Below are 27,491 nucleotides of genomic sequence, written 5' to 3'. Positions count from 1 at the left end.
TAATAAAAAGATAAAAAAGGAAAGGAGTAAAAAAAACCTGGATTCCAGGTGTGGTTCCGACATTAACTAGTTGTGTGCCTTTGGACAAGTACTTAGCCTCCATGAACTCAGCTTCCTCATCCGCAACAGAATGTTCAGATTCAGTCATCTTAACAGCCCTTCGAGCTTTAAAATATTATCCTGGGGCTGGCGTTGTGTAGCGGGTTAAGCCACCACTCCTGACTCTGGCGTCACTTATTGGAGCTGCTCTGCTTCTGATCCAGCTCCATGCTAATGCACTTGGGAAGGCAGTGGAGAATGGTCCAAGTATTTGGGTCCCTGCCACTCACATGGGAGAACCAGATGAAGTCTGGGCTCTTGGCTTCAATCTGGCCCAGCCCCGGCTACTGCAGCCATTTGGTGAGTGAACCAATAGATAGAAGATCTCTCTCTTACCCTCTCTCTGGTACTCTGCATTTCAAATAAATAAATAAATATTTTTAAAAATAAATAAATAAATAAAATAATATTCCATGGAGCAGGTATTGTATAATGAGGCAGTGAGTATCCCTGCTACCTGGCACACCCACATCCCATATCAGAGTACCAGGTCAGGTCCTGGCTAATCCACTTCAGTTCCAGCTTCCTGTTAATGTGCCTGTGAAGGCAGCAGAGTCCCTGCCACACTCTCGGTTGACCCAGGTGGAGTTCCTGGCTCCTGACTTTGGCCCGGCCCAGCCTTAGCTATTGTGCCTCCTTCTCCCTGATCCTGTGATTCCTACATATTCAACCAGATCCAATCTCGTCATCCATACCTGCAGGTCCTGCAGGAATTTCTGAGAGCGTGCCAGCCCATACTACCCTCTCTACTCAGAACTACATCTAGAATCCAGAACAAATCACACAGTGCTATCACTCAGCCAAGATTTTCCGAGCATTTTCTTGGCTATTTTGGCAAAGCCTTGGTAATAATCATAGAGCCAATAAAGATCCAGACCTATTACCACCTGTATACCCTTAACTCTCCCCCTACTTTTATCCAAGTGAAGTCTTGTTAAACATGAACATCAAATGATAACAAATAAATACCATTTATTCATTTATTTAATATACAGTTAAAGAAAACCTTCCATGTACTGTCCTAAAAAGTAAAGACACCAGTCACCAATGAACAAAGGGACCTAGTACCTAACCTCACAAAGTTTATTTGAGAAAGCAGATAGGAAAAACACAGTATGTAATATAACTTTAGGAAGAAAAGCAAAGCAGGGATTAAAGAGTGACTCAAAGCAATTTTACATGGAATGTTCCAGGAATATTCTATGAAATGGTGCATCTGAGTCCACATGAAAACACACTGAGGGTTCAAACTAGCAATATTCAAGAAAAGCATCGCAGATGCAGGGCAAAGCTGAAGAGATAGAAGAGGTGGAGAGGGGCCGGTGTTGTGGCTCAGCAGGTTAGCGCCCTGGCCTGAAGCGCCAGCATCCCATATGGGCGCCGGCTCGAGACCCGGCTGCTCCACTTCCAATCCAGCTCTTTGCTATGGCCTGGGAAAGCAGAAGAAGGTAGCGCAAGTCCTTGGGCCCCTGCACCCACATGGGAGAGCAGGAAGAAGCTCCTAGTTCCTGGCTTTGGATGGGCGCAATTGGGGAGTGAACCAGTAGATGGAAGACCTCTCTCTCTCTCTGCCTCTCTCTGTGTAACTCTGACTTTCAAATAAATAAATAAATCTTCAAAAAAAAAAAAAAAAAGAAGAAGAAGAAGAAGAAGAGGTGGGAGGAAGGTGAAGAGCAGGTGCAGAGCTCGGGGTAACTCACATAAGAACTTGGTAGGAAATGTGGATTCTGTTTCTAAATATAATTGGATTCTGTGAAGGTTAAATAATGCTCTTGCTGCTATGTGCAAAAGAGATTGTAAAGAAACAAGAGTGGAGGAGCCAGCGCCAGTTCAAAGGCTATACAGAGCCAGAGCTTGGTACGTACTGTCTGACTGCCTAGGTTCATGTCCCGGGGCTCTGGCTCACAAGCTGGGGGAATGTCAGCAAAGTTCACCTCTCTGTGCCTCAGTTCCTACACTATTAAGTGAGGATAATAATAGTACCTAAATTGTGGCCGGCGCCGTGGCTCACTAGGCTAATCCTCTGCCTGCAGCACCGGCACCCCAGGTTCTAGTCCCAGTTGGGGTGCTGGATTCTGTCTCAGTTGCTCCCCTTCGAGTCCAGCTCTCTGCTGTGGCCCTGGAGGGTAGTGGAGGATGGCCCAAGTGCTTGGGCCCTGCACTCACATGGGAGACTAGGAGGAAGCACCTGGCTCCTGGCTTCAGATCAGTGCAGCGTACCAGCCGCAGCGCACTGACCGTAGCGGCCATTTTGGGGGTGAACCTATGGAAAGGAAGACCTTTCTGTCTGTCTCTCTCTCACTAACTCTGCCTGGGAAGGGAAGGGAAGGGAAGGGAAGGGAAGGGAAGGGAAGGGAAGGGAAGGGAAGGGAAGGGATGGGAATAGTACCTAAACTGTAGGTTTATCTGGAAGATTAAATTAGTGTCTGTAAGAACCCTTAGAAGAGAGTCTGGCACAGAGTAAACACCCCAATGAGATTACCCAAGAAAAGTGCAGCCAGAGAAGAGAATGGGGCTGAAGACCAAGCTCGGCAAAGTCCTCCATTTGGCCTAAGGTTTGCTGGAAGCCTGCCTGTCCTAAGCCTTGTCTGGGGTCCCAAATGTCCCTGTGTGAAATTCACAATTTAGAGCCTGGTAACTTAATATTTCATATAGTTCTTGTTGATGAGTCTATTTCTAAGTTCAGGTTCTTTTTTTCTCATACTTGTAAATCCACTAGTATGTGCAACAGTAAACTAGACACATACTCAGGCTGCTTGCAAATACTTATTTGTGGGTTATGTCATGCACCTGCCACATACATCAATGTAAAGCACTACACTTTCTTTTATAGAAATAACAATCATCTTCCTCCTCAAGAGACAATGTCCTCAAGAAATGATGTGTTGTGCAGCAGCAGATTAAGGTGACTCCTGTGATGTGTGCATCCCATACGAGTGCCAGTTAGAGGCCTAGCTGCCTCACTTCCATTCCAGCTCCCTGCTAATGCACCTGGGAAAGGAGCAGAAGATGGCTCAAATACTTGGGCCCCTGTCACCCACATGGGAGACCTGGATGGATTCCAGCTCCAGCTTCAGCCTGGCCCAGCCCCTGCTATTACAGCAATGTGGGGAGTGAATCAGCAGATGGAAGATCTCTCTCTCTCTCTCTCTCTCTCTCTCTCTCCCTCCCTCCCTCCTTCCCTCCCTTCCTCTCCTTCTCCCTCTAACTCTGTCTTTCATATAAATTTAAAAATTGAATGACATGAATCATAAGTTACATTCAACCTTCAGACCCATTTCAGCAGAGATGGTCACACTGGTGAAAGCAGTCACACCATGTGCCATGCCACTTTCCCACTTCATGCTGTATGTAGAAGCCTCTGTCTCTTCTTTCCTGGTGATTTGTATAGGGATAAAAACCTCCCATATTAGGTAGCATTATATTTGCCTCCCAATTCAGTACCCAGGGTTCTAAAAGAAACTAAACACTAAAGTAAAAATATTACCCAAAAAAATCAGCATCAAAACTTAGAAGGAAAAGAGGGAAATAATATGGACATAACCCAGAGGTCAGCACTGTGGCATAGCCAGGTTAAGCCTCCACCTTCGACGCCAGCATCCCATATGAACACTGGTTCAAGTTCCCATTGCTCCACTCCTGAAGCAGCTCTGTGCTAATGCAGGGAAAGCAGTGGAAGATGGCTCAAGTGCCTGGGTCCCTGCACCCACATGGGAGACCCAGATGGAGTTCCTGGCCCCTAGTTTCAGCTAAGGAGTGAAGCAGCAGATAGATCTCTCTCTTCCTCTACCCCCAGGAGGGAGGAGGGAGTACAGAAGGGAGTCACAGCGCCTTTAGCGGCTCACTGTGAGTGTTTATAAAAGGACTTGAAATGCTGAAAATGACCAACAAAACAAAGGGCCGAATTGGGGGTGAGGGGGAGGTGGGATTTCTAACGTTTTCAGAGTGAGTATTTAGCCTAGTAGTTAAGACAGTAGTTAAGATGCCTAGATCCCACATCAGAGTGCCTGGACTCATTATTCAGGCTCCAGCCTTTGATTCCAGCTTCCTGCCAAGGCACACCCTCTGAGGCAGCAGTGATAGCTCAAGAAATTAGGTTCCTGCCACTCTTCTGGGAGACCTGGATTGCATTCCAGGCTCCTGGCTCTGGTGTGGTTCTGAGCATTCATAGAGTGAATCATTGGATGAAAGCTAGCTCACTCCTGCATGTGCTCCCGCTCTCTCTGCCTCTCAAAAATAAAAAAAATAAAAATAAAATAAAGTTAAAGATTTCTTTTTTTTACTTCTTCTCTTTTTTTTGACAAGCAGAGTTAGACAGTGAGAGAGAGACAGAGAGAAAGTCTTCCTTTTCCGTTGGTTCACCCCCCAAATGGCCGCTATGATCAGCACGCTGCGCTGATCCGAAGCCAGGAGCCAGGTGCTTCCTCCTGGTCTCCCATGCAGGTGCAGGGCCCAAGCACTTGGGCCATCCTCCACTGCCCTCCTGGGCCACAGTAGAGAGCTGGACTGGAAGAGGAGCAACCGGGACAGAATTTGGCGCCCCATCTGGGATTAGAACCTGGGGTGCCGACGCCGCAGGCGGAGAATTAGCCAAGTGAGCTGTGGCGCCAGCCTCTTTTTTACTTCTTACTCAATCTCAACAAAACTATCTGACCCTTTGGTTTTTCTTCCCTGTCCCACCCAACCACCCACCCTCCCACACCCCCAGGCTTGGTGATAAGCAACAGAAAATATTGCTGACCCACCAGCGCCAGCTCTTGATGTGGCTTCAACCCCATCTAAGCCTCATATCCTGAAATCTACCCCTGGTCCTCCAGAAACCAACAAAAGCACCAAACATGTGGGAACTATGTAGGCGAACTGAATGTGGACACAGCTGGGCACAGGACACTCACTCCCAAATTGGCTTACTAGTGCAAATCTAAAACTGAAAAAGATAAAGGTTGCTACATGTTGTTTTACTAATACCCTTCAGTAAAGTTATACCTAATTCTGATCACTGAGCACTTATGGCACTTTTCAAAGGGTCCATGTGAAACAAGATAAAGTGACCTCTGTCCATCTCCCATGGCTCTCATGGCACTCTGTACAAACACTGTGGTCCCGGCTGCGCCATGGCTCACTAGGCTAATCCTCCGCCTTGTGGCGCCGGCACACCAGGTTCTAGTCCCGGTCAGGGCGCTGGATTCTGTCTCGGTTGCCCCTCTTCCAGGCCAGCTCTCTGCTGTGGCCAGGGAGTGCAGTGGAGGATGGCCCAAGTGCTTGGGCCCTGTACCCCATGGGAGACCAGGAGAAGTACCTGGCTCCTGCCATTGGATCAGCACGGTGCGCCAGCCGCAGTGCACCAGCCGCTGCGGCCATTGGAGGGTGAACCAACGGCAAAGGAAGACCTTTCTCTCTGTCTCTCTCACTGTCCACTCTGCCTGTCAAAACAAAAGAAAACAAAAAACAAACAAACAAACAAAAAAAACACTGTGGTTCCAAACACTGCTCTAAGTCAAGGCTAAAACACAGCTATGAGCAAAAAATAGCAGAACAGAACCCTCTTAACTGGTATTTCTGATTAATTGGATATCAGTGTTTCAAGTGAATACTCTGACCTTAAGTCCCATTTTTCCATGGTAACTTTAATCCCAAATATTCAATTGCCATTTGGCTTTTCTCCACCTCTAGATCTCTATGCTCAGATTCAAGTGCTCACTAAGAAGCAAAAAGCTTGGATTTGCCTCCTAAGTAACTACACACTTTTTGAGAGAGCTTCCATTCCCTATGGACTTGGTCCCAGCGTATAGAAGCTTTTTGGGACTAACCACTTGGAATCCATCCCTGCCTTTCAAAAAGAGCGTTTCAGGCAGTCCTCATACTAACCGTTGAGTGACACTTTTTAACAAAGGGGGAGATGCTAACGGGAGTTCCCAGCAATAGCACACATAATTAACATTCTAACAGGAAAAGTAACTAAGTAGGCCCTCCTCACTAAGAACTGTATCCCTACATGTTGCACTGCTTTATCAGGGGTCATCTCAGCGTCAAGAGGCCAGAGCAACGTATAAACAGCCACTTCCCAACAAAAGTATTTGAATCAGGAAGTATAATTTCCCATCTAATTTATTTTTTATTATTTATTTATTGTCATTTATTTGAGAGAGTGAGGGTAAGAACAAGTGATCTTCCATCTACTGGCTCACTCTCCAAATGCCCACAACATCCAGGGTGAAGCCAGGCTAAAGCCAAGAGACAGTGACTGAACTCAGGCCTCCGCAGTGAGTGGCAGCTGCCTCCTAAAGTGCACACTAGCAGGGAGCTAGGCCCAGAAGTACAGCTGGGACTCGAACCCAGGTACCTGGATATGGGATGTGGCCATCCCAGATGGCATCTTAACTACTCTACCAAATGTCCACCTTCTAATCTAATTTCTTAACCCCATCTGCTTCGTAATTCATTAAATCCCTAATATTAAACCTGAGAGATAATATAAGAGAATAAACAGATGCTTAGAAGCACTAGCCCAGTGCTTCTTTCACAGCAGATATTCAGTAAAGGTCAGATACAGAAAGGAAGTGTCTGAATGACAGTAATAGAAGAGTGCTTCCCCAGGGACCAGTGTCTTACAAAACGTCTCAGGCTGCCTCCCTGATTAGAGGCACTTTCCACTCTATCATTTAACCTTCCACAAAAGGAGGATTGGAAAGAAGGCATGGGGAGTGGGGATTCAAACTTGTCCTTAGCTAAACTAATATCCAAGACTCCAACCTCACATCACAGAGAGACCAAAAGCCACCAAAATTGACCCTTGCCCATTCAAAATAATTCCAGAACACTAACAAACAGGGATGTATCTCTAGCTTTTTCTAATCACTATGGTCCTTTATCACAAGAAGCCCATAAGGTTGGTTTCTTATGCTTCTAGTAAAGAGTTAAGCAGATTATTTCTATCATTTTGCTTGGGGATCCTAAATTCCTGTTTAAACAAATGATTCCCACTCTTCTAGGAAGGCCTTAATTGGGCTGGTCTGTTACTTTCAGTGCAATCTTACAAGGGCTGGATTTTTTTTTTAAGCTTTTAAAGAACTTGGAAAAATTCTTTTGATGATAATTTTTAATAGGTCATCTCCAGACTCCACATATGTTCCACAATCACTTATGCTGATTTGAAAAATGCACAACATTTTATTTCAAAAGGCTCCTTCCATTCTAAAAGCTCTAACTGCCAACATATCTGATACCGACTTCCTGCACGAAACAAAACACAAAGCAACAAGTGTAATCGTACATTTAAAAAGCAAGACTCATAAAGAATAACAGAGAAAGCTCAGCTTGTTTAGCCCGCAGAAGGGAAGGATGGGTACAGACGGGGAAATCTGTACATTGGTAGCTGCCACTGAGGTCCAGGAAACACAATCTGCTCCTCTGGGAACATCAAAGAAGGTTAGGAAACGGTAAAAGTAAGAAACATGTAAAGAAATTAGGTAACTGCAAGGAGATAACCTGTGATCATCAATCTGGAGACTTTAGGAAGTGCCGCCTAGGGAGGTTGTAAAATATCATAAGCAGCATCAAATCTCTTGAGAAAGATTTATGGATATTTGGAGGTGGAGTTAAAATAATCAAAGTTCCAGATACTAGGAGATTACATCTGCCTATCAGAAGGCTATTCCAGTCCTATTTTTCTAAGATTTTAGTTATCTTAGAAAGATCTAAATCAGTGTTTCAATAAATTATAAAAACAACAAATGTTTGCCAAATATAAAAACATGAATAACAATGTAAGAAATGCATCAAGGCCGAAGAAATGCATCAAGGCTGGCGCCGTGGCTCAATAGGCTAATCCTCTGCCTTGAGGCGCCGGCACACTGGGTTCTAGTCCTGGTCGGGGCGCCGGATTCTGTCCCGGTTGCCCCTCTTCCAGGCCAGCTCTCTGCTATGGCCTGGGAGTGCAGTGGAGGATGGCCCAAGTGCTTGGGTCCTGCACCCCATGAGAGACCAGGAGAAGCACCTGGCTCCTGCCATTGGATCAGCGTGGTGCGCCGGCCGCAGCACACCGGCCGCGGCGGCCATTGGAGGGTGAACCAACGGCAAAGGAAGACCTTTCTCTCTGTCTCTCTCTCTCTCACTGTCCACTCTGCCTGTCCAAAATAAAAAAAGAAAAAAAAGAAAAAGAAAAAAATGAAGACCTTTCTCTCTGTCTCTCTCTCTCACTGTGCACTCTGCCTGTCAAAAAAATAAATAAAACTTTAAAAAAAAAGAAATGCATCAAAAATGCAACCAAGCATTTTTCACATTTAAAAAAAGATTTATTGATTTATTCAATTATCTGAGTTACAGAGAGAGAGGGAGACACACAGGGATCTTCCATTTGCTGGAAGATGCCACAGATCTTCCATTTGCCCCAGATAGCCACAACAGCAGGTCTGGGCAAGCAAAGCAAGGAGCCAGGAGTTTCTTGGAGGTCTCCCATGTGGGTAGCAGGGGCCCAAGCACTTGGGCCATCTTCACTGCTTTTCCCAGGCCATTAAAAGGGAGCTGGATAGCAGTGGAGCAGCTGGGACATGAGCCAGTGCCCATATGGAATTCAGGTGCTGCAAGGGGCAGCTTTACATACTAAGGCATACAGCACCATCCCTCCATTTTTGACATTTAAATAATGGCACTACCAAGGCTTCTTCTGCAGGTCCCCACCTCTCAAAACCAAGTCCAAAAGCCTTGTTGCAAGAACCCACACAAAAGAAATCAAATGACCAATAAAGAGGTTTGTGGTTCTCTGTAGAAAGTCTTGGATGGTCTTCCTTGCCAACTCAGAGCCCCAAGCCACCGACAGAACAAAGTGGCTTCCAGGTGACACCAGACACAAAATGGGAGAGGGAACAAAGAGGCAAATAAGGACAGGATCTCCAACATCCAGTCCCAAGGAATCACCCTGGCCTAAAAGAAATATAAAAATTAAGACATCCCTCAAACATCAAATTCCAGAAACTTCTGAATAAACTGCAAAGTTGGAGTTTTTTACTTGTACACTAAGTCTACTCCGTACACTAAGAGAAATCACATTTCTCAAAGACCCAAAACCCAAACTGAACTGTGTCCTGATACATTTAGAGGTACTCACATATCCCAGCCCCATTCCACAGGACAAGCTAAGTGGGAATGGTGAACTGAGATTACATTTGAGTTTGCATTTTTTCTTTTACACAAACAAGCAAACAAATCTTGCCCCTGACGTTAATTAAAATAAAATTTCTCTAACAATTTCACTGTTCTGCCTTTCAGCTCCTTTTTTTGGGTAACCTCCTGCCACCTGCTATTTCCTTAGCCGAAGAATCAAGTCTTCAGGGCACTGCTAAGTTCAAATGAAAAGGCCCAGAGGTTTCGAGAAAGGATCAGCAAGAAATCCATATTGTATTCAGAATGGCAGACAATTTTGGTCAAATGTCTCCACCCACTGCTGCCCTTCCTGAGCCCATTTTCTGCAGAGGATCAAAGCGCCTGCCTGTAAATTGGAGTATTCAGGAATCCTGGAAGCTCCCTGTCTGTATACATGAAGAATACAATTAACTAGTGAGAAACGTGGAAGGGTAGGAAAAGGTCTGCACACCTCTCAACCCTGGCTTTCATACCCCCTCTAAATTCTCAGAAATTCTTCTAAAGCCTTCCAAATGCTCTCTTAAAACAAAAAGTAAAGTAAATGCACCTTTTACCTAATTAGTTCTCATTATTAAGAATGGTAAACACAGCTTTACCTTGCCAGCACCAGGTTCTAAAATTTAGCATTTTTAAGAAAGAGGAGAATGTGAGAGGAAAAGGGCTACCTCAAGTAAAACATTCAGGACAAGGAAGGGCTCTTAAACAAATTACAGCACTGGTCTACCTTCCCAGGGTAGTCATTAAAGAAAACAGCCTTTCACCGAAGCATTGTGAAGCATGTGGGGAGCAAAAAGGACAAGCCAGCACGCTGTTGTTCCGCACACACATTCCACTTCAATGTTTGTCTGGGAAGATCCAGCTCTTTTCTAATCCCCACATCCCTGTGGTCAGTGTAATGAGTTCTTACGCGGGGAGCCAGGCCACTTACTGCCAGGGTACAGTAAATGAGGCAGGAACTGAAGCACCCAGATATTCCAGCCACATTCACTTTTTAACCTACTAATTAAGTACAACTCGCACATGGCTTGTGATGAGCACGTCACATTCCTGGACACAGATGTCACGTTAAATGTCTAAAAACACGGCTTTGCGCCTTACACCTTTTCTCAAACACCTTTAAAAGTTAAACAGCATCTATAGGATAACGATACAGCCCTTGAGCCAGAATGGAAGCTGACCAGAGTCTGCTTCAGTGAGACCTCCCACTGTTCTCCCTGCACAGGGAAGTCAGCAGCCAGAGCCACAGTTTGTAGTCAGATAACTGCGCGTGGGAATTCTAGCTCTGCCACTCACTGCTTGTGTCGTGTGGAGCAAGTTACTCACCTGCCTTTAAAACAATGCCTACTTGCCAACACCAGAACACTGGGTGACAGAGGGAGAGTGGTTTGTGGCACACAGCAGATGCCCAGTACAGATCACTCTTCTCCTCATTCTTGTTCAAATGGTCTACCATCTGTTCTCTTGAAAACTCTCCCAGGCACTGCGTTGTGGTGTAGCAGGTTAAGCCATTCCCTGCAATGTTGGCATCCCATATGAGAGCTGGCTCAAGTCCCAGCTGCTCCACTTGCAATCCGGCTCCCTGCTAACATGCCTGGGAAAGCATCGGAGGATGGCTCAAGTTACTTGGGCCCCTGCAACCTACATGGGACATCCAGACGGAGTTCCTGGTTCCTGACTTCAGCCTGGCCCAGCCACAGACATTACAGTCTTTTGGGTGGTAAACCAATGGATGGAATTTCTCTCTTTCTCTCTGTAACTCTGTCTTTAAAATAATTCTTTAAAACTAAATAGATAATCTCCCCAGCAACTCTCCACCAGTTTCAGAAACACCTTTGCTTCACACCTCAACTGAAACCCCTCTGTGTGAAGCCACCCTGCCTTGTAATCATTTTCTTCTTGAGCTTCTGTAAATCTTACATTCTAAGTCAATGCATATGAAATTATTTTTTCTTTAAGTCAATCCTCTTTTCCCAATGAGTCCACATGCTCAAGAGCAAGGGTACTACTAGTTATCAAGTCAATCACAATTTAGGTAGCCAATAAAAGAAAAAAAGCACTTTTTTAAAAAAAGATTTATTTATTTTTAAGTCAGAGTTACACAGAGAGAGAAGGAGAGGCAGAGAGAGAAAGTCTTCCATCCACTGGTTCACTCTCCAATTGGCCGAAACAGCCAGAGCTGTGCCTATCTGAAGTCAGGAACCAGGAGCTTCTTCCAGATCTCCCACATGGGTGCAGGGGCCCAAGGACTTGAGCCATCTTCCATTGCTTTCTCAGACCATAGCAGAGAGCTGGATGGGAAATGGAGTATCCAGGACTCGAACTGGCACCCATATGGGATGCCAGCACCGTAGGCAGTGGCTTTACCCACTAAGCCACAGCGTCGGCGCCCCCCTCCAAAAAAAACACTTTGAAGATAAAAAGTTGCCTTGGAGTTGTCTACCAAAAATGGCACCCGTCCAGTCTAACTGGGTAATAATAACACTTTCCATATACCCTTTAACACACCTCTTTCTCATATCTTGGAGAGTTTTTTCAAAGGTATAATTTGGGGCCACCACCGTGGTGCAGAGGGTTAAAGCTCCGGCCTGTGGCACCAGCATCCCATATGGGTGCCAGTTCGAGTCCTAGTTGCTCCACATCTGATCCAGCTCCCTGCTGATGCGCCCGAGAAGGCAGCACAGGATGGCCCCTGCATTCATGTGGGAAACCCAGATGAAGCTCCTGGCTCCTGGCTTCAGCTTGGCCCAGCCCTGGTCATTGCAGCCATCTGGGGAGTGAACCAGCAGATGAAAGACTTCTGTCTCTGTCTCTCTCTGTAACTCTGCTTTTCAAATAAATAAAAATAAATCTTATATATTTTTAAAAAGGTATAATTTACCAGGTATACAAAAAGTAATGTTGAATCTATGAGTCAGCCAGGCCTGCAGAATCCAGGATGCCTGCTCTCCAGGCATACAGCAGCCTCTTCGTGAAATCTTAGTCTGCCCAGAATTTACCACTGATGACAAACTCTGAGCAGTGCAGTCTCTATCTTTGATTAGCTTTCCAGAATCTAAACTATTCCTCATCCATTAGAAAAAAAAAATCAAGGAAGGGATTCACCTCCTGAAAAATATTACTTCAGGAAACCAAACAAAGCAGCAATGCAGTCACTAGGGTTTTAACTTGGAGGCTCTAAGCTGCCCCAGCCAGCTGAACTGTGTGCATCCTGGCAGGGGTGGCTCAAAACCATCTTGGCCATGCGATAAGGGTCCCTCCACCAGCCCCAAAACCCTGCCGTCCAAACAGCAGAAACACCTGCGCCGGGATAAAACCAAGGATTGGACCAGGGTAGAATTAAGGCAAATTCTCTCACTTAGCAGAAAAAAATATTGTTTTATTTACACTCAATTTATAAACTATGTTCCTACAAAGGTCCCAGGAAAATGCAATAATCCCTCTCTAGTAACATCTGAAAATGTTCGGTCCCTTGAACTCGACTCGGTTGTAAATTCTTGGACAAGGGGGCATAAATACCGGCCAACTTGTGGTCCTTCAGGCGGTCACTTTTTAAACAATACCTTTAATACTTAGCGCACATCAAAGCAAGGAGGGGAGAGAGATGAAAGGTAACCATCCACAGTTTGACTTGTTGAAGTGACAAGAGTCAAAGCTAATTTTCCTTTGTTTGAGTGCCCTGCGTGCGGATGTGCTCCCGCTTCTGGAGCGTGCACGCAAGCTCCTCCAGCTCCAGGTGAGAGCTCGGCGGCCGCGGCACAGCAGCCCGGGTGGCGTCCAGGAGGCACGGCAGCTCGCTGCGCCCACCCCAGGCCGCACAAGACCGCTCTGGGCTTTGCTCTGCGCAGTTAGTCCCTGCCCCAGACCCTGGCCTCGCGGTTCCCCACCCCCCACCAAGCGGCCCCCGCCGGGCCGGAAAGCACACCCCGGCTGATCGCCCGGGAGGACTGTCCCGGCCCGCCCGAAGGAGCTGCCAGCCGCTGGCTCTTCTGTGCCCTCGGCAGCCCCCACGCAGATACTCACAGAGCAGGAACTCCGTCTGGGGCATGGAGTCGGAATAGCGGGAAAAGGGCTAGGAGTGCAGGGGCGGGGCAGGGCGCGGTGGAGCCTCTGCGCGAGCGAGGACCCCAGGGCAAGCAGCCGACCTCCCGAATACGGGGTGTGGGGGGCACTCACCTACGCGCACCCCAGCCTGGCGGGGCGCTCCCACAGACAGGAGCCCACGGGGCGCTGCACAGCCCGGAGGAGGAGCCGTTCCCGCAGAGAGGGCGGGCGGGCAGGCATCCGCGCCCCGGGGCTGCGGCCGGGCTGCAGGGAGGGAGCAGGAGGGGGGCGTGGAGGATGTGTGCCTCCACCCAGGACGGAGGGTGGGCTGCTGGAGCCCGGCGGAGAGAGAGCAAGGAGGCGCCGGGGGAGCTAGGAAGCCGCCCGGGAGCGCGCGGGAGGGGGTGGACCGGGAAGAAGGCACGGGGGCGGGGGAGGCGAGGATGGGTAGTTGGCCCGCACACTGGTCGGCCCTCACCTCGGCACCGTCCGACCAAGAACTGTCTGGGTCTGGAGCGAAGCACAAGGGGGCCTGAAAGTTTATGTCATTTTCTCATACACACGTGACCCCCTTGCAGTCCAGATGGTTTCAATCACCGAGGAAAAAAGCGGCTCCGCTGGTATGCATGAAAAGCCGGAGCTGGGAGAGTCTGGGAAAAGCCGCCGGGGCAGCCCGCCCGCCTTCAAACAAACCGAGGAGCAGCCGCTCTCCGGGTTCTCCTGGCTCTTGGCCTGGGGGAGCCCTGCATAACCCCAAGGACATTAGAAGACGCTACATTTGGTACTGCGGCAGAACTCAGAAAGCGCTAGGGTTCCAAGGCACCTGGTCGGAACCAAAAGTCCCATGAGCAGTATGAGAATTTGTATGCAATATTCCACTAGCTTGCAAAACCAAAAACTAGAAAAGGGTGTCATTTAATAATAAAGCAATGGAATACTGGCAGTGAGATTCTATGATTTATTGGTGGAATTCTGAAGGAAACTGCTAGCCCAGGATGTCAATTCACATTTGGAAAAGAATAATGTAAATCGCTTATAATCCAAACCCCATATATACTTGGTGGGATTGTAGGAAGCCATGTAACCCAGAGTCTCCTCCCATAAATCACTATAAATAGACTTTGATACTGAAATGCCCCAATCAGCCAAGGCAGTAATGGAAATTGACTTTTGAAGTTTATAATTTCAAATTTACAATTTTACATTGACTCACAGGGACGAATGCATATGAATGCATATGAATGAACATAAGCAGGCTCTAAAGCCAAGGCATGTTTCAAAAACCCAAGCCAATTCAATTGTCACATATCCTAAGAAGTTATTTACTCAGCTGCAGAGCAAGCATCAAAAATGAGTTTAAGATTCATCCTAGAAATCATTTAACTTGTTCATGATCAAACTCAAATAGTAGCAACAACCAAAATGATAAAGTCCACTGTACCTTTGCCAAAAAAAGATACAACAAATGAATGACTAGTGTTGACTTGGTCTCCCTGCTACTGATACCACATGATGTGCTGGGCCTTTCTAACAGAAAGCCTCGATATGCAGTTGGACAGCTGTCTGTGTGTGAAAAATAAGTTAATTTCTAATGAGCTGAATGTGTTCTCCAGTAGGAAAACCCAACATTTCAGCTGCAGTTGAGGCACACTGGAACACTAAGCACATCGGAACAAGTGTCACTCCAACTCAACGCATCAGTGAGCTGCTACTCTAGTTCACTCAGGTACTTGAGCCCTGCATGAAAACTGAGCCATGATCTGATGGACTTAGACCCTTCCTATCTCCAGTCTCATAATACAGTAGTTCTGTCCCCGACACCGACTCTTCAGAGACTTCATGCATGTGAAAGCAAGCCATATGCTTTAACAGTATTCCAGGCAAATTCTACCTGCAGCTCGCACAACTCTCTAAGGAAGTTCTTAAGTTTCCCACTTCCAAAGTTATTAGGACTTCTGTTAAAGTCCTGCTTTTGTGGTGAGCAACATCTGTAAAGAAAACCACGCCAAAAAAGGCATCAAGATTTTCCTCTATTCAGACCCAGGACAGTAATCATTTTCACCTCTGGAAGCTCCCGCTTGCTGCTTCTGATGTGTGCTGAAGCAATGGAAGAGGGCAGTAATCATATACAAAAACTTTTTGTTGATTCCATTGTAAACTATGAATGGAACTTTTTAATTCCTAAGAAAAACCTTCATTAGATCTGCTCTCACCAAAAAAATTAACATTCCTTAAGTTTTTTTTTTTAACTTTTATTTAATGAATATAAATTTCCAAAGTACAGCTTATGGAGTACAATGGCTTCCCCCCTCCCCATAACTTCCCTCCCACCTGCAACCCTCCCCTTAGTAGATGTTAATACTGACCAAATATTAGTGACACTGACATCTGAAATGTTTTTGATACTACCTTTTAAATGTCTATTTATTTATTTTAAATTTATTTTTATTTATTTGAAGGCAGAGATCATCCATCCAGGGATTTACTCCCCAATGCCTACAATAGTCAGGGCTAGCCCAGGCCGAAGCCAGGAGCCCAGAATATGATCTGGGTCTCTCACATGGGTGGCAGAACCCAAGCACTTGAGTCATCACTCTGCTGTATGCCAAGGTGCACATTAGTAGGAAACTGGAATCATGAGCAGGGCCAGGCCTCAAATCAGGACTCAATCCCAGGTTCTCTGATATGGCATGTGCAGGTCCCAAGCACTGTCTTACCTGCTACACCCAATACCTGCACCTAATGGTATTTAAAATGGTGCTAGGGGTCGGCGCTGTGGCATAGCAGGTTAAGCTACGGCCTGCAGTGCTGGCATCCCATATGGGCTGGCTGCTCCACTTCTGATCCAGCTCTCTGCTATGGCCTGGGAAACCAGTAGAAGATGGCCCAAGTTCTTGGACTCCGCACCCATGTGGGAGACCCGGAGGAAGTTCCTGGTTCCTGACTTGGGATTGGCACAGCTCTGGCTGTTGCAGCCAATTGGGGAGTGAACCAGAGGATCGAAAACCTCTTTCTCTCTGCCTCTCTTCTCTCTGTGTAACTCTGACTTGCAAATAATAAATAAATCTTTGGCCGGCACCGTGGCTCAATAGGCTAATCCTCCGCCTTGCGGCGCCGGCACACCGGGTTCTAGTCCTGGTTGGGGTGCCAGATTCTGTCCTGGTTGCCCCTCTTCCAGGCCAGCTCTCTGCTGTGGCCCAGGAGTGCAGTGGAGGATGGCCCAAGTACTTGGGCCCTGCACCCCATGGGAGACCAGGAGAAGCACCTGCCTCCTGGCTTCGGATTGGTGCAGCTTGCCAGCCGCAACACACCAGCTGTAGCGGCCATTGGGGGGTGAACCAACGGCAAAAGGAAGACCTTTCTCTCTCTCTCTCACTGTCCACTCTGCCTGTCAAAAAATAAAAAATAAAAATAAAAAAATAATAAATCTTTAAAAAAATAAAATGGTGCTAATTTATTAATTTGTGTTAATCTAATGTCCATATTATTTAGCAAACAAAGCTATGTATAAGATGCTAAGGGAGATGGTAAACTCTTTGAGGAGAGGAACCAGGTCTGCCTTGCTAATGATTACATGTTAAGTGACTGGTACAGTCCCCAGCATGAAGTAGGTGCACCATAAATGCCTGTTGTCTATAAATGAAAGATAAATTAAAACACTCACAGAGGCATGTGACTTGTAAACAATAGAATGAAATAATAGCTATATATAGGAAAGATACAAGCAACAAGAAAGAGGAAAACATAATTAGCCAGCTTTGGTCTTTTTTTTTTTTTTAAGATTTATTTATTTATCTGAAAGAGTTACATAGAGAGGTAGAGACAGAGAGAGGTCTTCCATCTGCTGGTTCACTCCCCAGACAGCCAAAATGGCCGGAGCTATGCTGATCCAAAGCCAGGAGCTGGGAGCCTCCTCCGGGTCTCCCACATGGGTGTGGGAGCCCAAGGACTTGGGCCATCTTCTACTGCTTTCCCAGGCCATAGCAGAGAGCTGCATTGGAAGAGGAGCAGCTGGGACTCAAACCGGCTCCCATATGGGATGCCTGAGCTTCAGGACAGGGCTTTAACCCGCTGTGCCACAGCACTGGCCCCAGTCTTTTTTTTTTTTTAATATTTATTTTATTTATTTGAGAGACAGAGTTACAGAGAGAAGTAGAGACACACACACAGAGAGAGAGAGAGGTCTTCCACTCCGCTGGTTCACTCCTCAAATGACCACAATGGCCAGAGCTGAGCTGATCTAAAGCCAGGAGCCAGGAGCTTCTTCCAGGTCTCCCACACGGATGCAGGGGCCCAAGGAGTTAAGCCACCTTCTACTGCTTTCCCAGGTCACAGCAGAGAGCTGGATCGGAAGAGGAGCAGCTGGGACTCAAACCGATGCCCATATGAGATGCTGGCACTGCAAGGTATGCTTTAACTCGCTGCACCACAGCGCCGGCTCCCAGCTTTGGTCTTTATATCTACATCTAGATATAGATATAGATCTATAGATATATCTATATATAGATGTATATGTAGATACAGATATAGATACATAGATAGGGATAGAGCTAGAGCTAGAGTTAGAGCTAGAGCTAGAGAGGGAAATACATGAAGACTGCTGAGAATACAAAACACTGGTAGGAAGAATGTGGTATATTCAGTGCCTAAAATTAAGGACCAGAGATTCACTTTCCCATGTCCCCGTTATCCAGTACTTTCAACACAGAGCCAAGACAAGACTTGAGCATAAACATCCTGACTCTAATTTGGATAGCATGAATACTGTTCCTTTCATCCTCTCTCCTACGTCTCCTCCACCCCCAAGCCATTTCCTCTGTACTGTCTTCTGTCAGTCTAATGAAAGTTTCCTAATCTTTACAAGTAGTAGCTTTGTGTGGAGAAGTACAATACACCCTGAATCCATGGTTATATTCCATACAGCTGCCTGGCAACATATCTTATAACTAAGAGTCTGTTTAACATTTTAACTGTGAGGGACTTTCAATTCAACTATTCTGTTATATACCAAAATGGAACTCAACATCACAGAAATGGGTTTTACTTCCTTTTGCTATTTTAAATCCTGCACTTAAACACGGTGAATTGTTTGGGTTTTCTGGTTCATGGATTTTGCTTTGGCATGTTATGTGTTTTTCTTTGAGGGACAGAGGGGTTAAGATTTTCTAGGAGACTTTCAAGTTTGCAGATCTAGTAGTAGCCATGAAAGGATTACATTTGCTTAGGCATTCTGCCTGTAAAACGGTATGTAGTCACTAAAGAGGCAGTGGGGGCTTATTTATGCCTCGTGATCCAAACAAACAATTCCGCTAAGGAAAGCAACTGGGAAGATCATTGGCCTGGATGACCTTTTCTAGGCCATACTTTTCCACAAATACTATTCTTTTTTTAAAAAAAATAATAGTAGTATGTTTTGGGAGGAAGAGAATATTTGGCAAAGCCTAAACTGAGATGCCACCAGGGATGCCTGTATCCTTTATCAGAGTGCTTGAGTTTAAGTCCTGGCTCTGCTCCTAATTCCAGTTTCCAACTAATAATGCATACACAAGAAGTAGCAGGTAATAGCTCCTCTCCTCTCCTCTCCTCTCCTCTCCTCTCCTCTCCTCTTCTCTCCTCTCCTCACCTCACCTCTCTTCTCCTTTGCTCTTCTCTCTCTCTCTTTCCAAATAAATAGAAATAAATTTTGAAAATTAAAAAAATTATTATTAATCACTAGTCCAGGGGCAGGTATTGTAACACAGAAGGTTAAGCTGCTGCTTGGGACATCTGCACTCCATATCGAAGTGCCTGGAATTCTTCTGATTCAGTTTCCTGCTAATGCTCCTAGGAGGCAACAGGTAATGGCCCAAGTACTTGAGTTCCTGCCACCCATGTCAGAGAGCTAGATGAGATTTCTGGCCTCTGGCTTCTGGCTTTTTCCTGGCTCAGTCTCAACTGCTTTGGGCATTTGGGATGTGAACCAGTGGATAGAAGATTTCTCTTTCTCTTTGTCAGTCTCCTTTTCAAATAAATAAACAAAACATTAACAAAAAAAATCACTAGTTTGCAGTCTCAGCAAGTACTGTTTTATCCCATCCTGCTTTCCATTCTCCCTGGATTTGAATCAAATATCACTTCTATAGCACCCCATATTGCGTAGGCTTTAAGACCCCTGTAGGCTTTATGGCTTCAGGCTAATTTGGGTACCTAACATCCAGAATCCAGTGTACCTCAGAAATATCATCAGAAGCACAAAGGATGGCCTTATCATCCCTTTGGCTTGTGTATTTTCTTTTCCAAGTCAATTGAAAAGCAAATAAGGCTTTCACAGTCACACAGATGCAACTAAGATAAAAGTTTGAATCCCATGACATACAGGTCATTGTTTCCTAAAGATGACAGCCATTCAGAATCTTCTAAGAAGTTTTAGTAGACAGATTCTTGGGCTCTAGTAACAAACCTACTGAAAGAGAATCTCCTATATCAAAAAATACTGGACTAAATTAATTCTAAGAACTTTACTTTGTCAGTTCTATATAGGGCAATTTTCTCTTAGAGGAAAGCCCCAACCATCACTATATCATAACATAGGTGTCCCAAAAGGAATCAAGCAACATATTATATGAATTGAAATATAATGCATTTTTCTCACAATAAGTAACTTACTAGGATACAACTACCTTTTACAATCTACTTCTTAAAAGAAAAAAAAAATCCTTAAACTGAGAATTTAAAAAAAACTATTCTCTGGCCTGGGCTGTGGCACAGTAGGCTAGTCCTCCACCTGGGGCACCTGCATTTTATATAGGTGCAGGTTCATGTCCTAGATGCTCCTCTTCTGATCCAGCTTTCTGCTTATGGCCTGGGAAGGCAGTAAAAGATAATCCAAGTGCTTGGGCCCCTGTACCTCATGAGAGAAGCCGGAGCTGCGCCGATCCAAAGCCATGAGCCAGGAGGTTCTTCTGGGTCTCCCATGTGGGTACAGGGCCCAAGCACTTGGGCCATCTTCCACTGCTTTCCCAGGCCACAGCAGAGAGCTGGATCAGAAGAGGAGCAGCCGGGACTCAAACCAGAGCCCATATTGGATGTCGGCACTTCAGGCCAGGGCGTTAACCTGCTGCGCCACAGCACCGGCCCTGGGAAAATTAGTCTTTCCTCTCACTCTTGTTCTCTAGTTCCCTTCTTTAAAGCAATCATCGTAGCTTTTTTTTTTTTTTTTTTTTTTTTAAGATTTATTTATTTGAAAGTCAAAGTTACACAGAGAGAAGGAGAGGCAGAGAGAGAGAGAGAGAGAGGTCTTCCATCCTCTGGTTCACTCTCCAATTGGCTGCAACTGTGCCAATCTAAAGCCAGGAGCCAGGAGCTTCTTCTGGGTCTCCCACATGGGTGCAGGAGCCCAAGGACTTGAACCATCTTCTACTGCTTTCCCAGGCCATAACAGAGAGCTGGATCGGAAGTAGAGCAGCCAGGACTTGAACCAGCACCCATATTGGATGCCAGCACTGTAGGTGACAGCTTTACCCACTATGCCACAGCGCCAGCCCCTACAGTTTATTTTCTTTCTTTTTAAAAAATATATTTTTTTGAAACTCAGAGTTACACAGAGAGTAGAGGGAGGGGTGGGGAGGAGGCAGAGAGACAGAGAAAATCTTCCATCCACTGGTTCATTCCCCAGGTGGCTGCAATAGCCAGGCTGGGCCAGGCCTAAGCCATGAGCTTCTTCTGGGTCTTCCATGTGGATGGCAGGGGCCCAAACATTTGGGCCATCTTCCACTGCTTTTCCCAGGCACATTAGCAGAAAACTGGATGGAAAGTGGAGCAGCCAGACTTGAACAAGCACCATATGGGGTGCCAGCATTTCAGGCAGCAACTTAACCTGCTACACCACAACACTGCAGTTTTTTATCTATTCTTCCAAAGATGTTCAATGAGAATGGAACATTAATGAGGTGTGTAGACTTCCTTTGGGGGAGTAGGATCCATAGCTTTTAAGAGTCTCCAGGACTGGTGCTGGCTAAGCCTCTGCCTGTGGCGCCAGAATCTCATATGGACACTGGTTTGAGTCCTGGCTGCTCCACTTCTGATCCAGCTCTCTGCTATGGGAAGCAGTAGAAGATGGCCTAAGTCCTTGAGCACCTGCACACACGTGCAGGGGCTTCTGGCTTCGAATCGGCACAGCTCCAGCCATTGCAGCAATCTGGGAAGTGAACCAGCGGTCAGAAGACCACTTTCTCTGCCTCTGCTTCTCTGTAACTTTGCCTTTCAAATAAATAAATAAATCCCTTTTTATTTATTTTTTGACAGGCAGTTAGACAGTGAGAGAAAGAGACAGAGAGAAAGGTCTTCCTTTTCCGTTGGTTCACCCCCCAATGGCCACTGTGGCTGGCGCGCTGCTGCTGGCCCACCGCGCTGATACGAAGCCAGGAGCCAGGTGCTTCTCCTGGTCTCCCATGTGGGTGCAGGGCCCAAGCACTTGGGCCATCCTCCACTGCATTCCTGGGCCACAGCAGAGAGCTGGACTGGAAGAGGAGTAACCGGGACAGAATCCAGCGCCCCGACCGGGACTAGAACCTGGGGTGCCAATGCCACAGGCGGAGGATTAGCCTATTGAGCTGCGGCATCGGCCTAAATAAATCTTTTTTAAAAAATAAAATAAAAGAGTCTTAAAGAGGGTCATGCTTTTTAAAAAGTTAAGAATCTCATTCTAAAGCAAGGCTAATGGCTAACACTCTGCCCCAGTCCATTGGTAAAATTAGCAGAATTGCAAACTGCAGTTTGCTTATTTGTATCACCATGTACAATTCCAGACACAAAAGAGCTTCAGCAAGCAGTGTGGGTTAATACACAGATGTGGTTATAAAATATCACATCTGTCTGCAAATAACTTCCTGATTTTTATTTCTGTCTCTAACAATCCCGCCAACGAATGGTTCTTTCTGTTACTTTGTAGACCGACAATGAAAATCTGTAGGAAATTTCTGTCATATGTATATATAACAAGACAGCAGACATTTTTCTCTCAAAACCTGAAGTATTTCTGTTGGGATAAAGGAAAGATTTTATTTGTATGTGCATATACCTGAAGGGCAAAAGCTAACAGTACTGATATTAGCATTAATACAATTAACATCAGCTACAGGAATATTATTAAAGATCTTAACAGAAGAACCATATACTTTAAGATATACATTAATCTTAATATACATTAAGCTAGTAAATCTCTTTTGGATTTCAGTAATTATCAAGATATTAATTGTTATTATTGAGATTTTAATATAAAATAAAGATAAGTTATGGGGCAGACATTTGGCTAAGTGCCTAAGAGGCTGGCTAAGATGCTCTGCATCCTATATTGAATTACATGAGTTCAATTCCCAGCTCCAACTCCCAATTCCAGTTTCCTGCTAATGCAGACTCTGGAAGGCAGTGGCATAGCTCAGGCAACTGTATTTCATCACTACCATGGGAGCCATGGATTGAGTTCTTGGCTGCCACCTTTGGTCCAGCCCAGTTCTAGTCATTGCTGGCATTTGGGAAGTGAATGATGGCTCTGTTGGTCTGTCCCAAACCACCTCCCCACCCTGAACACCCCTCCACCCTGCTTCTTAAGAAAAATATTAAAAAGTAAACAGTTTGTAAAAATATTTAAGGCAGAAGTGGGGAACATCCAGCCCACAGCCCGTGTAAGACCCACAAAACCATTTGGGCTGACCCTACCAAGGCAACTGCAGATATGACTCAAAATTCATTAAATCGATAGAAGGCTAACTTTCAGTTGATAATTTTGTATGGCCTGCAAATGATATTAGAAATATCCAAATGGCCTTTGCGGAAACAAGATTCCCTACCCCAATTTAAGGGATAACTGAACTTACTTGTTTCTTTTTTATTATAGAAAATTTCCTTGTTTGGATATCATTCACTGCAATTCACTTCCCTTTTCCAAAGTGCACAAGAGATATAACACATGAAATTAAAGTTTGCTTTCTATAATCAGTTTACAAAAAGTTTCAGTAAGACATAGGATCATGTATTTGGTTTTGTTCTAATATTATTTGGGGGTTAATTCTAAATACCAGGCTATTGTTATCATTAATTTAAACAAAGTATTAGGGCAGCTTGATTGATAATGCAAGGCAGGCTGAAGCTGGGAGCAAGTGCATTGAGATGCCAGGTACCTTTTAGATGAGCAGGAGACAATGACAGGGTCAGAACCTGGACCAGCTCCTCACTCCTCTATTCTGCTGGATAACCTTTCTTCTTTGTACAGGAGCTTACTGATGAATTCTGATTGAGAGAAATAAAACTTTGAAATGGTACTGATTTGAAACACTAGTTATCAATTTTTGTACCAATGATATCAGTTCCTGGTCGAATCAAATGTCTTCAGATAAAAAAATTATTATTAACACTATCACTGCATTCATTGAATTTTGCCAAACAAGCATCCCTGAAATCAGAATTTTGAGAATTTTTTGACAGGCAGAGTTAGACAGTGAGAGAGAGAGACAGAGAGAAAGGTCTTCCTTTTGCCGTTGGTTCACCCCCCAATGGCTGCTACGGCTGGTGTGTTGCGGCTGGAAAGCTGCGGCAATCCAAAGGCAGGAGCCAGGTGCTTCTCCTGGTCTCCCATGTGGGTGCAGGGCCCAAGCACTTGGGCCATCCTCCACTGCACTCCCTGGCCACAGCAGAGAGCTGGACTGGAAGAGGAGCAACCGGGACAGAATCCGGCGCCCCGACCGGGACTAGAACCCAGGGTGCTGGTGCCGTAGGCGGAGGATTAGCCTAGTGGTGTTGCGGCTGGAAAGCTGCGCCAATCCAAAGGCAGGAGCCAGGTGCTTCTCCTGGTCTCCCATGTGGGTGCAGGGCCCAAGCACTTGGGCCATCCTCCACTGCACTCCCTGGCCACAGCAGAGAGTTGGACTGGAAGAGGAGCAACCGGGACAGAATCCGGCGCCCCGACCGGGACTAGAACCCAGGGTGCTGGTGCCGTAGGCGGAGGATTAGCCTAGTGAGCCACCGCTCCAGCCATAGAATATAGTATCTTCTTCCCACTCTCCATATTACTGATCAAAAATGAAAAGACTTCAAAACACATAGCCCAAGAACTGATTATTATACCTATGGCTAGTCACTCACTTGTTTACTTATTCAATAAGCATTTATTAAACAACTCTAAACAAACCCACAAAAAATTTGTTTTCAATACCATGGATAATAAAAGAGAAATAAATTCTAAAAGAAAATTTAAAATCTAGTGAGGAAGGCATATATAAACAACCATATTGTTAGACTAAAATAAATAGCATAAAAGAGATAAAGAGGAGGAAATATAGGAATTTGCAGAAGTAGTGGGGATTTTTTACTAGAATTGAAGGAAAGAGGGTTGAAACTGAACCGTAAGTGATAGAATTTTTATTTCAGTAACAGAAAAGAAAGGCAGATAGTTCAAAACCAGAAGAATTGCCTGGGCTGTGAAAGTGAGAAACTAGCTCCAAGAACAGTGACCAGCCCACATTTGACTAGCAGGGGTAGAGAACATCCAGTCCATGGGCCATATAAGGCTGTGAAATCATTTGGTCTAGCCCTGCCAAGGCAACTGCAAGACGGACTTAAAATTCAATACATCTGGCCGGCGCTGCGGCTCACTAGGCTAATCCTCCGCCTAGCGGCGCCGGCACACCAGGTTCTAGTCCCGGTTGGGGCACCAGATTCTGTCCCGGTTGCCCCTCTTCCAGGCCAACTCTCTGCTGTGGCCAGGGAGTGCAGTGGAGGATGGCCCAGGTTCTTGGGCCCTGCACCCCATGGGAGACCAGGAAAAGCACCTGGCTCCTGGCTCCTGCCATCGGATCAGCGCGGTGCGCCGGCCGCGGCGGCCATTGGAGGGTGAACCAACGGCAAAGGAAGACCTTTCTCTCTGTCTCTCTCTCTCTCACTGTCCACTCTGCCTGTCAAAAAAAAAAAAAAAAAAAATTTCAATACATCTACAGTAGGCTGTTTTTAAGTTGTTAATTTTGGATGGACCTTGAATAACATTATCAATATCCAAATGGCATAAAAAAGTCTCCCCACCACTGACTAAAGTTACACATTAAAAGGTAGAGTAGGGCTGGCATTGAGGAACAGTGGATTGGGTGGCATTGGCACCCCATATGTGCACTGGTTTGAGTCATAGCTGTTCCACTTTGAGTCCAGCTTCCTGCTTATGGCCTGGGAAAGCAGTGAAAGATAGCCCAAGTAGATGGCCAAGAAAGATGGCCCACATGAGATACTCAGATGAAGTTCCTAGCTTTGGCCTGGCACAGCCCTGGCCATTGCAGCCATTGGGGGATTGAAGCAGAGGATGAAAGATCTGTCTGTCTGTCTGTCTGTCTGTCGCTCTCTCTCCTCTCTGTAACTCTGCTTTTAAAATAAATAATTAAATAATTTTTTTAAAGAAAGGTAGAGTAGATAGAACATATTTTAACAGAATTATCAAACTACCCAGAAATTCCACTCCTAAGTATAAACTCAGAAGAACTGAAAACAGGTGTTTAAACAAATACTTGTACCTAAGCATTCTAACAACATTATATACAATAGCCAAAAGGTAGAAATAACCTAAGTGTCCATCAGTGGATGAATGGACAAACAAAATGTGGTATATCCATAAAAGAGGGTATTATTCAGCTATACAAGGAATAATGTACTGTAACAATGTGGATGAACCTTGAAACCATTCTAAGTAAAAGAAACAAAACATAAAATCCACATAATATATGGTTCTACTTATATAAACTATGCAGAATAGGTAAATACATAGACAGAAATCAGATAAGTGATTGCCAGGTGCTGCAGGGAGAGAGAAATGGGAAGTAACTGATTAATGATTATAGGACCTCCTTTGAGGAAGATGAAAATGTTTTGAAACTGATGGCTGCACAATATTGTGAATGTAATTAATGCCACTGAATGGTATACTATAAAAGGTTAATTTTTATGTTTTGTGGATTCGACCTCAATTAACAACAACAACAAAAAAAGATAGGAGCTGCCATTGTGGCATAGTGGGTAAAACCACTGCCTGCGACACCAGCATCCCATATGGGTGCCACCAGTTGCTCCTCTTTGGATTCAGCTCCCTGCTAATGACCTGGGAAAAGCCACGAAAGGTGGTCCAAGTGCTTGGGCCACTACCACCCATGTGGAAGACCTGGCTGAAGCTCCTAGCTGTTGCAGCCATCTGGGGAGGGATCCAGTGGATGGAAGATCTCTCTCTCTCCCTCTCTCTCTATAATTCTTTCAAATAAATAAATTTTAAAAATAAAATAAAAACTAAAAGGTAGATTATAGTCTATGGTAGACACTGCTAGAGTTCACTGACATCCTTCCCAGTCCACAGAAGTTTATATATCCCAGTAATCCTCCAGTTAGGCAGGGCCATGTGACTCTTCTGCCCTGTTTTAGCCAACAGACTGTAAGCAGGAGTGACACATATCATTTCTAGGACTGAGCACTGACGAACAGGTGAGAGAAATCCATGCCTCTCTGCTCTGACACATGAATCCAAAGCACGTGGGACATTAGAGCAGAGCAGGTCTCTAAATATACTAAGGCTTTCTTATTGATCCATGCTGGATGTGTTGTTTGAGAAAGAATTATACTCTCATTGACTCAAGCCACTGAAATTTTAGAGGTTGTTATTACAGCACACACACAGTTTTCCCTGACAGACACAGATTCAGGTCTAGGAAGGCCATAAATGCCATATTAAGGAATTCGAATTGTACTCTGAAGGAGGTGCAGAGATAACATTTTTGAAAGGAGTGACACGATGTACATTTGAGTACAATAACTCTGGATACAACATACATAGTAAATTGAAAACAAGGTGACTTTCAACCTTTGGTGTACATAAAAATCCCCCATGAAGAACGGTAGTCACATTCCAATTCCTACATATTACACACTCTATAAAGAAGAAAATATTTATCCTCTGGGGAAAAAAGTTACCCAAGGAATTCTTCAAGATGCAATGCTCTGGGCCAGGATATCTTCAGATATCCTGAATCAGCATCTCTAGAGGTGGGGTTTATGCACAAGTAACTGAAAGGACAAGCTGAGTTCAGAGGTAACCAAATTCACATGCTTAGTGGATTCAAATAATCATTCTCCCTTCAATGGAATGATAAATGCTTAGGGAGTTTCTGTTGAAATATAAGCTACAAAAGGGTACTAACATTGTCATTTAT

General features: G+C 45.2%; 1 protein-coding gene across 15 annotated transcripts in view; it reads right to left on the bottom strand.

Annotated features, from left to right (window-relative positions):
• Positions 1 to 23,547, bottom strand: part of DENND2B (DENN domain containing 2B) — a 186,972-nt gene extending 163,425 nt beyond the window's left edge. For 5 of the 15 annotated variants that reach the window (XM_070073709.1, XM_051824064.2, XM_051824107.2 and 2 more), the window contains exon 1: positions 23,439 to 23,547. The gene's annotated coding sequence lies outside the window, so the exon portion shown is untranslated. Of the gene's footprint in view, positions 1 to 13,260; positions 13,282 to 13,413; positions 13,794 to 23,438 lie in introns of those variants that run through there. The other 10 variants (XM_070073700.1, XM_070073711.1, XM_008265895.4 and 7 more) reach the window with 5 other exon arrangements.
• Between the last annotated feature and the right edge of the window lie 3,944 nt (positions 23,548 to 27,491).

Source organism: Oryctolagus cuniculus, chromosome 1, assembly GCF_964237555.1.
Source record: "Oryctolagus cuniculus chromosome 1, mOryCun1.1, whole genome shotgun sequence".
NCBI lineage: Eukaryota > Metazoa > Chordata > Mammalia > Lagomorpha > Leporidae > Oryctolagus > Oryctolagus cuniculus.
The sequence above is the reverse complement of the archived record's forward strand: the minus strand, read 5'-3'. Positions and strand labels throughout refer to the sequence as shown.